Source organism: Suncus etruscus, chromosome 1 (genome assembly GCF_024139225.1).
Source record: "Suncus etruscus isolate mSunEtr1 chromosome 1, mSunEtr1.pri.cur, whole genome shotgun sequence".
Classification (NCBI taxonomy): domain Eukaryota; kingdom Metazoa; phylum Chordata; class Mammalia; order Eulipotyphla; family Soricidae; genus Suncus; species Suncus etruscus.
This window is the reverse complement of record NC_064848.1, coordinates 28263497-28277738: the sequence shown is the minus strand read 5'-3', so window position 1 is coordinate 28277738 and position 14242 is coordinate 28263497. Positions and strand designations below refer to the sequence as shown.

Sequence of the window (14242 nt, the reverse complement as noted above, 5' to 3'; positions counted from 1 at the left end):
TTTGTATGTATGTAACATTTATAATTTATTTCACTTAATAAATAAGGCACATGCCTATATAGGGAAATATAACTATAAAATGAAGATTTTGATTTTATAAAATGTTTATAAAATTAGTTTTGAACAGTTTTAAAAAATCTGTAAAGCTGGTTTTCTTTAACTTCAAAATTTTTGGACATACCAATAATAAGCTATATTTACATTCTTAAACTTAATATTGCAGCTCATTTTATAATGTTTATAAAAGGTATTAGTGAATCTTAGAAATGTTTTTGCCTATTTAAAAAGCATCATATATAAAAGATCTCTTCGAGCAGACCTGTCATTCAATTTCTAGACAATATTATTCTCTTGGATATATTACAAGCATTAGTTATTGCTTAAACTGTTATTCTGTATGTCTCAAGAAAAAAATGATTGCAGACTGTTGTCTTTGAAAGAATAAAAATACAAATAAAAATTTTTTGTGTATAAACCTTTTATTTTGAAGTCAAAATAAAGATCTTTTTCTTTATGCATACATACATATATATATATATAATTACTTGCTGCCCATTATATATAATTACTTGTTGCCCATTATATTTTGAAATCCCAACTCTTTTCTTTCCCAGGGTAAACTTTTTCTATCACTCCAACAACTCATATTCTAACTTAATGTAATCTAGTTTTAACGATAGGCCAGCTGACACTATCAGTAGGACCAAACACCTTGATTTAGTAAGAAATTAACACTGTAGCAAAGATTGAGCATATTTATTTCACTGTCAGGAGATATATGTTTTGAGAAATTGCAAGCCTCTGTTTTATTTCTGCTTAAAGAGACATATCTATCTGATTGAGAAATAAAAAAAAGAGAACTTTTCTGCCCATAACTTTGTGCTCACATCTATTGAATACCTAAAGTTTAAGAATGGAGAATGCATTGGAGGATAATCAATAGGGATATCATAGAATTTCTTTGATTTTATAGGCTACCTATGTGGCAAGAGGGACTATCATTGTAGTGTCTGACAAAACTAGGTATAGGAAAGCAGGAAAAATAGATATACTAATTAAACTACCTATGGATTTGAAAGTAAAACTAAAGTCATACTTTTTATTCCAATACTTAAGTAGGCAGTTGAATAACAGGGTGATCTCTGTACCATCCTTACTTTTTAAACATACAATCTCAGAGCTGAAACAAAAATAATGCAAAATACTTCAATACAGAATGTTAAAAATAGACAAGAAATTTGTAATTATTGTTAGTTTGTCTATGCTCTCTGGATAACAATGTATTGCCATACTCTATATTTTATTTGTAAATTATCATGCCTTTTTTAAAGTTGATAGGTGAACTGTAACTATCATAAATTATTTTGGTTTAAATTATGGAATGAACTAGAAAATATGTTCTATCATCAGTTAGCTTATAATATAAGAGATAAACCTGAGTGTATTTCCAAGTGTTTTTAATTTTAGTAATGTGAGATCAATTTGCTGATATTTTATCTTTTCTTAGGTGTATTTTTTGTAGGAAGTCTTTTTCTGATATTATCTTGCCAATGTCTTTATCATGAGAGTTAGTATGAGAGGAAGTAGAAAATATTCTAATTTATCAAATAAAGTTCGGTTTGATAAGATTAAAGATTTATTACTATAGTACTGTCAAATAGATTTAGTCAAGCTTTGAAACACTGTGGGACAAAAATCTGATAATTTTTGATGGGTAAAGGAATCACTGTTACTATTGTACCTGTAGATAAAAATGAAGTAATTTCATTGCCCATAGTTGGCATTAGTCCTAGACTCTACATGCACAGATAGACAGACAGACAGACACAGAGACACTCAGATGTATGCCAGTCATACACTATATTGCTAACAGTCATGTAAATGTTGGAAGAGTTTGGGTGTTTCACAAATGTATGTAGGTCACCAGCTAGTATAACTTTTTCTTGTCCTTTAAAGTTTGAATCATATAATTTAATTCACTTAACATAAAACATAAAGTAAATGTGATTGACTTGAGAGCAAGCCTGTTTATAGTTCACAATGTTAGATTCAGGTATTATTATCTTTGTAACATGGGAATAAAAGATCTTGAAAATGAGCAGACATTTTAGAACCCTTTTTCTAAAGGTTGTGTCTATTTCCAAGTCTCTGGTTGTGTGAGCCAGACTTCTCTTATAAAGGAATGAAAGGATGCTGTGAACAGTACACTATTGTGCGTGTCTTCGAGAAGCAGGAAACTGGAGGGATTGGTGTGTATCTTAATTCCTCTACTTCTTATCTTTGCTGCCATGTTTTCAACAGCCTCTTCATTTGGATGTGGCAGATAAATAGGTATGGGTGGACCCAGTGGGAGGTGACTTTTCATTGATTTTGTTGGCAAGGAATGATGCTTTAGTAATTACCCTCTGTGTTTTTCTCAATCCCATTAGGCATACAAATGCAAGTTAATATTAAGTATTGGTGATAGCCCCAAGTGTAGCTTTCTTCTTGAAACATTAGTAGTGAAGTAGGGCTAAGTTTAATTTTTAATCAAAGAACTAATTAATTGTACACTTTGCTATAAAATAGCCATCACAAAATAAACTAAGGAATTGAACATGTTTTATTTTTTTCGAATAAAATTGTTTAGTCAAATTATTTATTCTTACTCCTGGACTAGTCCTTCATCTTTTAGGATATCAAAACAGTAAATAATGTTGGACAGGAAAAATTAGGCTCCACAATCACTGCTGGGCTTTAAATTCCCATCAGACATGTTCTTGAAATCACACTTCAAATTCTGTTTAATAGGTTTAAATACTCATTTGTTGCAAAATAAAAACATATTCCTAGTTGAATTAGCATTGGGTTGGCAGAGCTTAAGGCAACTTTTGGCCTAGTTAGTTTGGAATCATCTCTTTGAGTGTTTATTTCAAGCCAAATGACTAACTAGACAGAAATCTTTGCATATAGCCATTTATTGTGACAACAACTACATCATTAGACAAACCAATCTGGTCACAGACTATGTCTTAGTCTGTGATGTTTTTAGCTGGGTTTTAATTTAAATCAATTCAGCATGTTTTCTATTTTTAATTCATATGAAACAGAAAAAGAGATATAGAAAATATGCTGTACTTATTTCTAATGTCTATATACTGTATTTTCCGGCGTATAAGACGACTTTTGAAATAAAAAAAAAAGTCAACCGAAAATCAGGGGTCTTCTTATACACCGAGTATATCCCTAAAAATGTTTCAATATGCCGCTAAACAAAAGTTGTCTGAATATTGCTACAAAACGAATTTTCCAACTCGATCCTGCACCAATCACTTCAAGGCTGCTCAGACGGCCTCTTTAACTCAGCCAATCCAAGCAGGCTTTTGATGCCTGCAAATTAGACAATGTTCTGGACCCGAATCTACACTGTAAACAGCCTGCTCAGATTGGCCAGAATCAGAGAGGAAGTCTATTACAGTATAACCCTTGAACCTTTGCTTGTTGTGATTGGCTCACTGTGGTACATACAGTTGCAACACAGGAACGTTCTGTCTGATACAGCGAATATAGGCCTAAACCTATGTTTTAACTACAAAATTAGGGGGTCGTCTTATACACCAGCAAATACGGTATATCTATATATATCTATATATATATATCTAGACTAGTAATAAATAGGGTTATCTTCACATTTTTATTGAAATCAGAGATTTTGAAGCTACATAACCAATTTAATAATTCTGTTTAAAATACTAAAATTAGAGCCTTGAAATTTTTTGTGAAGTTACAAGACTTAGAGTTTACTTCACACTCAGTTTTTACATTTTAAAAATTGACAAAAAGATTACCTTTTAAATTGTAGAGTACATTTTTGTTGTATATTTTGTTGTTGTTGTTGTTGTTGTTTTTGGGCCACAGCTGTTGATTCTCAGGGTTTACTCCTGGCTATACACTCAAAAATCACTCCTGGGTTGGGGGACCATATGGGATGGTGGGATCAAACCATGGTCTGTCAGCCATGTGCAAGGCAAATGCCCTAATGCTGTGCCACGTCTCCAGCCCCAAGTAAATTATTTTTTATTTATTTTCTTTTTTACTTTTGGCCATGCTCAGAAGCACTAAGGAGTTACTTTTAGTTCTTTTCTCAGAAATCGCACTTGGCAGGCTCAGGAGACCATATAGGATGCTGGGCATTGAACCTGGGAAACTGGGTGGGCCGCATGCAAGGCAAACGTCCTACCCACCGTGCTATTACTCCAGCCCTGTAGAAAAAATTCTTATGTGAAAGAAAATACTACTACACAATGATAAATTTCAAATGTTAAATTATCTTTGATTTGCAATGTTCTTGGTTAAAAAAGGTCAGAATGATTTTTCTAACTTTTCACCAGTAGGACAATTAATCTGTTGATGGGGAAGTTTTACAAACTATTTCTTTACCTCAAGTGTTCTGAATAGTACTACTTTGCGTTTAATATTGTGGAAAATACAATATATGTAATAATAGCAGTCAAGTAATTCAAAGATGAATTCCTAGATGATGATACTATGCAGTTTGATTTTTTTTCTATATGTGTATTGTGTGCCTATGCACTCTTGCTGCAGAGGTTTGGGCCATCCCCAGCAGTGCTGCTAAAGTATAGCACTGTTTCTGTGCACAAGGATTACTCCTAATGGTATTTTGGGAACTATATGCTGTGATGGTCATCATATACAATGCTAATCCCTGTGCTATTATCCTGGCCCATACATAAATATAGTATAGTCTAACTTTTTATAAAATATTTATTTATAGCTTAGCTCACTTGCTAAAATATTAATAATAATAATAACAATCATCTCTGAATTTAAGCTTGTGATATAGTTGTCTCATTATTTATACCATTTTGGAAGTATTTTCACATATCTACTGAATCTAGTAAGATTGGAAACCAGACAATTGACATTCTATTCATACTTCATAATATAACAACTAAAAATCTGATAAATTGAGAATACCTGATTAATGTACATGAGTATCTTCCTGAGATTTTTTATTTATGTTTTATTAGTTTGTTTTACTTAATTGAATATTACTGCAGATAATTCATTAACCCATTAATTTGTGAATTATGTGAGGCTGTGTATGAATGCATACATCCTTCATAAGTGCTGATAAATGTACAATTTATTTAGAATAATTTTGTTAATACACATCAATCTTCTAAATAATCAATGATATAGGATTTGTTTTAAATTTTAAACTTTATTTATTGCTTGATTTATTGGTGCCCAGGGGTTACTCCTGGCTCTGCACACAGAAATTGCCACTGGCAGTCTAAGGTACTCTATGGGATGTCAGGGATCAAACCAGATTGGATGCATGTAAGGCAAAAGCCCTACCACCATGCTGTCTCTCTAGCCCCTTAAATGGTATAGGATTAAAGATATGAACTGGATTTTGATTTCAAACACTCGTCCTTTTTATCATTTCTATTCTGCATGCAAAATGTTTTCTGTGCTTTCTTTAAAATGAACAGCTACTTCTTATTATAATAAGTAGCACATTAACTATACGACTTTCTATACTTGCTTTCCTTGCAACCACTATTATTATCAGCATAATTAAATTAAATAGGCAAAAATAAATAAATATTCAATATATAAGATCTATCATTGGAGACTAGTATTGTGGTTTATTTTGATGATAGATTCAAAGGTATAGATCTCTTTTACTAATTTGAAATCAAAAGTAAATTAGAGACTGACTGGAGTGATATGATATTTGCCTTGCATGTGGCTGACCTAGGTTCAATCCCCAGCACTGCATATGGCCTTTAAGAGTCTTATTAGGAATTATTCTAAAGTGAAAAGCCAGGAATAAGCCCTGCATACTGCTGGGTGAGGCGAAAAAACTAAAAGAAATTTAACTAAGAGGCTAGATGTGCAAAAATTCATATATTTATTAGAAAATTCTAATATTTATATTTTTCTACTCTATATAAAAAGGAATGTAGACAGAATTATCTTATTAATCAGGCCTGTGTACAATATACAGTTTCAAAGTTAAATGCTAAGCATTTTATTGTTTTTTGAAAATATGCAAGTATATTTCAAAAATGTATTAAAGCTATTTTATAAAACAAAAAAAAGCTAATCTATTTCAAATTATATATGATTGAATACAATTAAAAAGTAAGTTTCAGTTGAGATGTAAAGACGAGAGGAACAAAATACAAAATACAAAACTGTTGTGGATCAATTTGATATAAAAAAAAATGGGAGGGCCAGAGTGGTACCACAGTAGATAGCACATTAGTCTTGCACAGCGGCCAACCTGGGTTCAATCCCTTTCATTCCGTATGGTGTTTTGAACCTTCCAGGAATAATCTCTCAGTGCAGAGCTAGCAATAAGCCTTGAGCATGGTTGGGTGTGGACCTAAAAGTAAAATATACTTTTGAAATAACAATAAAAAACAAGAGAAAACTAGTATTATATTCTTCAGCAGTTAATTAGACATGAACATGAAATTGGAGAAGGCTTATAAGGAGAAATTTTGATGTATGAAATATCAATTAGATGTACAAAATAGAAATTATATATATGAAATAATAATTTTATATGTACTTTGTTCTTTATGAAGGTGTGTATATGGCAAAATTTTCTGCATGATTTGTGCATTAATTATAGTAATGGAATTAGCTTGCAGATTTTAGTGACTGGTATGTAAGAGATTGACTAACAATATTAAATTTTGTGTGAGCCAGACATGATTGTGTTAGTAATCCAGATATGATCAAGAAAAAAAATATACTTTTCTCTTGGAAAAATTGAAGTCTATTGGAAAAGTGTAATCTCCCTTTGTCTTTTTTTTTTTTTTTTACTGAGCAAAGGGAGACCTTGAAGGTTAAAATTATCGTTGCTGAGTGAAACTGCATATATCACAAGATAATAGGGACTAAAAGTGTTGCCTTCTTCATTGTCAGAGAAACTCTAGATAAGAAAATTCCAACTAAAGGAATAGAGGGAAAGGAATGTGGATTTCTTATAGCACTCATCAAAGTACCTGGAAAGAAGAATCATTTTAAACAGTTGACAAGTTCATCTCCAATACCGGTCCTTCATTAATTCAATTAAAGTAGTTTTACTTTCCTCACAGTGATCCAAATGTGAAATATTTTAGAAATTGTTAGTAAGCTATGAAAGAATGGGCAAATCTACAATCAAGGGTAAAAAAATAAGGCATTATAGCCCCTTCTCTTTCATTAGTACTTACTCATCAAAATAGTTATTGCAATAAAAATTTTAATTCTGTACTACTTTTATATAATTTAATGTACATAAGTGTATATAATATAATGTATATAGATACAATGTATATGCATATAATGCATACATCTAACACATACCTATACATAAATACATAAAATATTTTAATAAAATAGTTTAGATTGCCTTGTCATTTTTTGTATAAACATTTTTAAACAAACAGCTGTTTAGTTAGTTATATAGGGTTATATAAAAATAACTTAGTTCTCAAGTTTACTGGTTCATGTTGATTTTTAATTAATGAAAAATATTTCATATAGTATTCATAGAATAGGTATACAGGACTATACAAATTTATGTGTTTATGTGAAAATTCGGCATCACACAACCTACGCCTAGAAACAAAATACCAATATTCTTCCATCACAGTTCATTGAACCTCATAAATTCATTCACCCCTTAATTCTTGATATTCTCAGTTCTGTTGTCATTATCTGGCTTTGTTTTCATTGGACGTTTCTGTTCCTTTGTTTCTTTTTATATTATATATAGTATATATGTGAATTAATATATATATTCATATATATGTGATGAATTTCTTTTTCCTTCTAATTTTTATTAACTTGCTTGGCCCCTCCAGTCTCACTTATGTTGTAGTCAAAGACAAATTTTCAACTTTCCTAAAGCTAAATATTATTGCATTTATACAAATATATATGCCATATATACCACTTCTCAGTCCCTTTTCTATCTTGATTTCATATGAGTATTGTAAATAATTATGCAATTGATGTCAATTTACTTATATATTTTACATTACCATACCTGTGTACTTTGAATAGACACCTTTGAGTTGATTAAAGAGTACATTTATTTATTTTTTTTTTTTTTTGGTTTTTGGGCCACACCCGGTGACGCTCAGGGGTTACTCCTGGCTATGTGCTCAGAAGTCGCTCCTGGCTTGGGGGACCATATGGGACGCCGGGGGATCGAACCGTGGTCCGTCCTAGGGTAGCACAGGTAAGGCAGGCACCTTACCTTTAGCGCCACCGCCCGGCCCCAAGAGTACATTTATTTTTAAGATTTTTGGATTTATTTCTCAGAGCTCTTTTTCCTATGAGCTAGCCAATTATACTCACCAACAGTTTATGATGATTTCTCTTTCTTCATATCTGTGGAAACATGTATCTAGACATTTTATCATGGGATTTTATCACAGATGGGAGCTTACTGAAATTTTTCTTTGCATTTCTCTGATAATAAATATGTATCATACACCCATTAATATTTTGATCTTGGTAAGCACTTTGTATATTTACTTTTTTACAGTTTTTGTTTGTTTTACTGCGTGGGGGCAAACCCGGTGACACTCAGTTATGACACTCCTGGTTATGCGCTCAGAAATCTCTCCTGGCTAAGGGGACCAGATGGGACGCCAGGATCGAACCTGGTCCGTCCTGGGTTGGCCAAGTGCAAGGCAAACGCTCTACTGCTGTGCTATCGCTCAGACTTTGAGATTGTGTAGTTTTTAGGGGTTATTTTTCATTACTAGTGAGGACTATGAGTTTTTAAAACTATAGCATGGGTTTATCCCCCTGTAAAATAACTGGTTCTAAATACTTTTACATGCCCTGTAGGATATTATTTGTTTTACAGTAGTTCATAGAATAGAAACTTCTTATCTCAATATTAAACTTTTTAATTTTTATTTGTATTCTTTGTCAATGTATGTAAACACCTGAAGACTCTGCTGAAGTTGATATAATGGATGTTTTTAGTAGTGTTTTCCTCAATGTATTTTGTGATTTGAAACATAGAATTCAGGTTATTTATTCACTTGGTCTTAATTTTGTGAATGGTATTATATAGTGATGCAGTTTTCTTCTGCTATGGCATCTGTTTTCTCAAAATTATTTAGGAAAACATTTTCTTTTCTATATTTTAGGCTTGTTGAATCTTTACTGTAAATAATTATTAATGCATGGGAGATTTTAGTATTCAGCTTTCATTTCCATTTCACTGGTTTACTTATATCCCAGTTGCAGACTTTGCTTACTGTAGTTTTGTGTGGTGTCTGAGATTATTTTCAACAAGTTTTAATGTTCTCATCAAGTTTTGTACCCTTTGTAGTGTTTTGTGATTCCATGTGAATTTTAAAAATAAAGAAAATAATTTTTTTCTTTTTATTTTTTCTTTCTTTCTTTTTTTTTGGTTAAAACAACTAAATATATGGAACGCTTCACAAATTTGCCTGTCATCCTTGCGCAGGAGCCATGCTAATCTCTGTACATTCCAATTTTAGTATATATGCTGCCAAAGCGAGCAAAATAATTATTATTTTTCCTTGAAACATATCGTTATAATTTTTGTAGAATAGCAATTAAATTAGTATAATGCTTTGGGTAATATGACTATACCAATGTTACTTTCTCCTATACTTGAGAAGGGCATCATTTCATTTAGTTATATTTTTTGACAGTTTATTTGTAACTTTTACTATGTAATGTTCTAATATGTCTAGATTCATATTTGATAGTTTTGTATAACTTAATCCATGTATTAGGTAACTAGTGTAATAATAATAAAATAATAAATAAGATAATATAATAATAAAACTAATAATTATGAAACTAATTATTAAAATGTTAATTATCAATAAGTAAAGATGTATGCTACCTTAATTAGGAAAATTACTCAATTATAAATTATCTTTGAAGAACTATGTGCATAAATAAGAAATGTGTACATATTTTGTGTTTTTTTGGTTATTTTGATTTTTGGTTTTTGGGCCACACCCAGCAGTGCTCAGGAGCTACTCCTGGCTTAGCTACTCCTGTCTGCTTAGAAATAGGTCCTGGCAGGCATGGGGGACCAGATGGGACACCGGGACTCGAACCAACCACCTTTGGTCCTGGATTGGTGTACATATTTTGTACATGTTAGCTATTTATATGTTGACTGATCAAAACCAAATAGATTCACATTAATAAATGAAATAATATGACATGAGAAATAACTACCCATAATTGTATTTAATTTTATCTTTTTATTTTAGATAACAGTTATATCAATATTTTATTATTCTAAAATTATTCATGATTTATACCTTAAATCATTTTAGGCTTGATAGAGATGAAAGGAGAATATTATTTTGTTAAAATACATACAAATACCATGATGCAGATAAAACTAATTCATAATTTAAAACAAAAATTAAAGCCTTCCAGGATTTTACAAACTCAGATAGAAAATTTAAATGAATATAAATGAGAAAGAAATAGAATTTTTGTGCCAAACTGCTGGGAGTGGCTGAAATGGACTGGAACATATGCTTTACACACAGGAGACTGAGATATTTACCACCACCACATAGTCCTTAATCACTGCCAGGAGTGATTACAAAGTGAGCTGCAAGACATCACCAAGCACTGCCATATCTGATCCAGGCTCCACTTCTCAAATAAATAGAAATTGATCAAAAGAAATTTCTCTCCATGTACATATCTGTATAATTTATTTTAATTATTTTAATATTTATCTGACTAATGAGAGTCTCTTTAAGAAAAGCAGATCAATGCAAAACCATCAACAATGACAACAACAACAAAAAACAACTCGCCACACACTCTCCTTTTTTTCCTTTTACCAGTATTTTCTTTTATCTTTTTATTTCTTAACTTTTAAACAGGGGATACCACCTTTTGCATAGAAGCTTGGGACACGGATTCCTTTGTTTTACTACATATTTCTGCATTTTTCTATAAAACTAAAAAAAAGAAATAAAGAAAGGCTGGGAGCCAGGGGTCTCAGATGCATTGGTGGGAAATAATAAGGACAGAACTAAATATTCAAGCCAAAGTCAACAACAATAGAATCAATCTAAACATAAATGGGCCTGTTACACTGGCAGAATAAGGGGCAAAGTATGATGGTGTAGGATGCACTTTGGGTTCATTGCTGGAAGGAGGTTGACAATGGTGGTGGGAATGGCCCTGATTCACTGTATATCTGAAATTCAACTATGAAGGATTCTGTAGATCAGAATTGTTTCAATAAAATGAAAAAGAAAAGTAGGGCAAGCATGGATACTGCTATTCTTCAAGCTCAATCCTTAATTTATACTCTTTATGCTGATAAATGCATTGACACAATATATTAAAATTATCATAACTAATAGCACTTATTGTTGCCATGTATTTTATGTAAAAAGTTATTGTGACATGCTTAGTTTTGGGGGATTATGTTCTTAATCTGTATTAAATGTCTACTCCTGTTTGTCATTTTTGCACCCAGAAAATAGTTGAAAATCTAGAATATTTTAAAATACTTTTTTTTCAAGTTTTATAACTGTTGGTGCAAAGTATTTTCAGTAGCTAACAATCCATGGTTCTATTCTTTTGATTTGTTTTTTTTTTCCTCTGAAGAACAAGCCTGAATTTATTTCACTGTTTATGTCACTAAGTAGATTATATGAACCTAGACTTCAGAGTACTGCAGTGTTAGTCTAAAAATCATTCCACTCTGAAATTTCTTTGATCTGATGTCTTGTCAAAACACAGACTTTGTTGTACATTTGTTATTTAACCATAATGATCAACATTTTCGTTGTATCATTCACTGATTTATCATCATGTTGGAGACTGATAAATATGACTGTGGTATCACCAGAGTGGAGCCAATAACTTGTTCTGCAAATTTAATAGTAAAAATGCTTAATGAATTCTCAGCATGAGCATGTGATAAATAAAATACATGGTGTATCATGCTGTAAAGACTTGCCATCAGTGTTATTAACTTTCATAAAATTTTAAAATGTTATGTCTGGCATAGAGCAACCTGCTGATAGATTTTGATCTATGAATTTACTCTAACATACAATGTAATTTGTAATTTCTGTAATTGTTTAGTAATATTTGGCATTGTATATAGAATTTAATTAAGACTAGTTAAGGTTACAATTTAGCTAAAATAATTCATAATATATACATTATATGTAGTCCCCATGCCCTCAATCCCTACCACTAGAGCCAGGAGTATGTCATAAGCAGATCTGGGTATGCTACTCTCCTCAAAATATTTAGGTTACTACTTGTACAAACAAAAGTATCTTGCATACCTTATCTTATAATTATACTTTTTATAAGTTTTCAAGTTTTTGTGGTTATCAATTAGTTATACCTGTCATAATGGTAAGTATAATTTCTAAATCAATATTCCTGGACACGAAATCATATGTGTGATTTTGGGGGGGGGTTGGGCCACACCCGGTGACGCTCAGGGGTTACTCCTGGCTATGCGCTCAGAAGTTGCTCCTGGCTTGGGGGAACATACGGGACGCCGAGGGATCGAACCACGGTCTGTCCTAGGCTAGCGCAGGCAAGGCAGGCACCTTACCCCTAGCGCCACCGCCCGGCCCCCATATATGTGATTTATATTAGGCTTTACAAATCACTTCGTAGGATACTATGACATATTAAAGAAAAAAAGAGATAACTTCTAAGATACTGTTGATCTGTACTCAAAACTTCTATTAAATCAGTTTAGCTCACTTTATACTGCTCTTTAAAGTTTTTTCTGTGTACATTTCTTTATCTTAGAATTTCATCCTCATCTCAATCAGTGATATAATCTCTCCCTCCATTTCCAGAGAATTATAAATAAAACTACTTTACTAAAATTTTAATTCTTAAAATAATATCCAAATATACTTTCTTTCAGAATTATATACAAATTATTTTTATAGAAAAATTGAAGTATTATGTCTGTATTTATAAATTAAGTATTGTCTATCTATAGGATCATGGTTCAGAATCTAAACATTGAGCACAGAGTGTTTGCACCAAACACCCAACTACTCTCATCAAACATACTTTGTAATCTTGGGAAAATTACTTATGCTTCAATTTCTTATCTTAGAAATAGCACCAATAACAGTAATATTTTATTAAATGGTTGTGAGGATAAAATTGCTCATAACCTTAGATGTTCTGGCAGTGCTATAAATGTTTCTGTCATGTTAGTTCCATATACAATTGTGCTTGTCAATTTTTTTCCTGTGTGAAAAGTAAAATACTTTTATTAGAAATTTTAGTACGTTGAAGGAGACACATTTATATAAACAATCTTCTATTCCGTATACTGGCACTAATAGAACTTGAAATATAAGAGATTCTGATTTGAGGGAAAAGACAATAAGTTCAGAAAAGGTTTCAAGTGAAGATAAATATTTGAAGGAAATTTTCTTAGTTTGGAGTTGAGAGAAAATATATGTCCATAGAACAGTATACATACAATGAAACTATAGTAGGTGTTGAAAGCCTGGCATGTTCAGGAAACCGCAGTGAGCTGAGAACAGAAGGGTCTGGAATGTGTGGAAAGAGAGAAAAGCCAGATCTCCAGTCTCCTTACTTCTCACACTAAGGACTTTGGGCATTCTTAAAAGGTAATAGAGAACAGCTGAGAGCCTTATAAGTATTGGTATTTTTAGAAGCAATGATCAATGACCTCACAAATTCATTTTCCAAATGACAAACCAGCATTAGGTTCTCAGTCTCTGATGAATTTCTGAAAGGCTTTTAATAGTGAGCAACAAAGGTAAATTTTTCATTAAGGTACCTGTCTTGTATTTTTCATTCAACCTGGATTTTCTATAATCTTCAATCATTTAGTTGTTATAATGAAAAATTGATAACTGTAATATGTATAATCATATTTTATCTGCAATTTGTAACAGCACATAAGTAGTAGTAATTTTGTCCCTAATATGGCTTTCAGCCATATATTCTGTTACCATTTCGTAGCTAAAATTGGCCATTTCCTTCTCCTAGTCTGAGTGGGCATGCTAGTTCCAGGTCTGAGGCTATATTTTCAGTCCAAAGTGAACATGCTTTTACAGTTTCCTTTTAACTCTTAGAAATTTATTCATTATATATCAGTTTACCAGGACAGATGGTGTTATTGCTGAAAGATACTTGAAGGTAAACATGTCTTATAAACTTATAAACCAAAGGTACA

General features: G+C 31.8%; 1 protein-coding gene and 1 non-coding gene across 2 annotated transcripts in view; one reads left to right on the top strand and one right to left on the bottom strand.

Annotated features, from left to right (window-relative positions):
* The window catches only part of ERBB4 (erb-b2 receptor tyrosine kinase 4), a 1143943-nt gene that overhangs the window by 114085 nt on the left and 1015616 nt on the right, over window positions 1-14242 (top strand). The gene's annotated exons all lie outside the window — the stretch shown is intronic.
* LOC126028626 (U6 spliceosomal RNA) lies at window positions 9452-9554 on the bottom strand. The gene has a single exon (XR_007502453.1). It is a non-coding gene; the product is annotated as a U6 spliceosomal RNA (small nuclear RNA).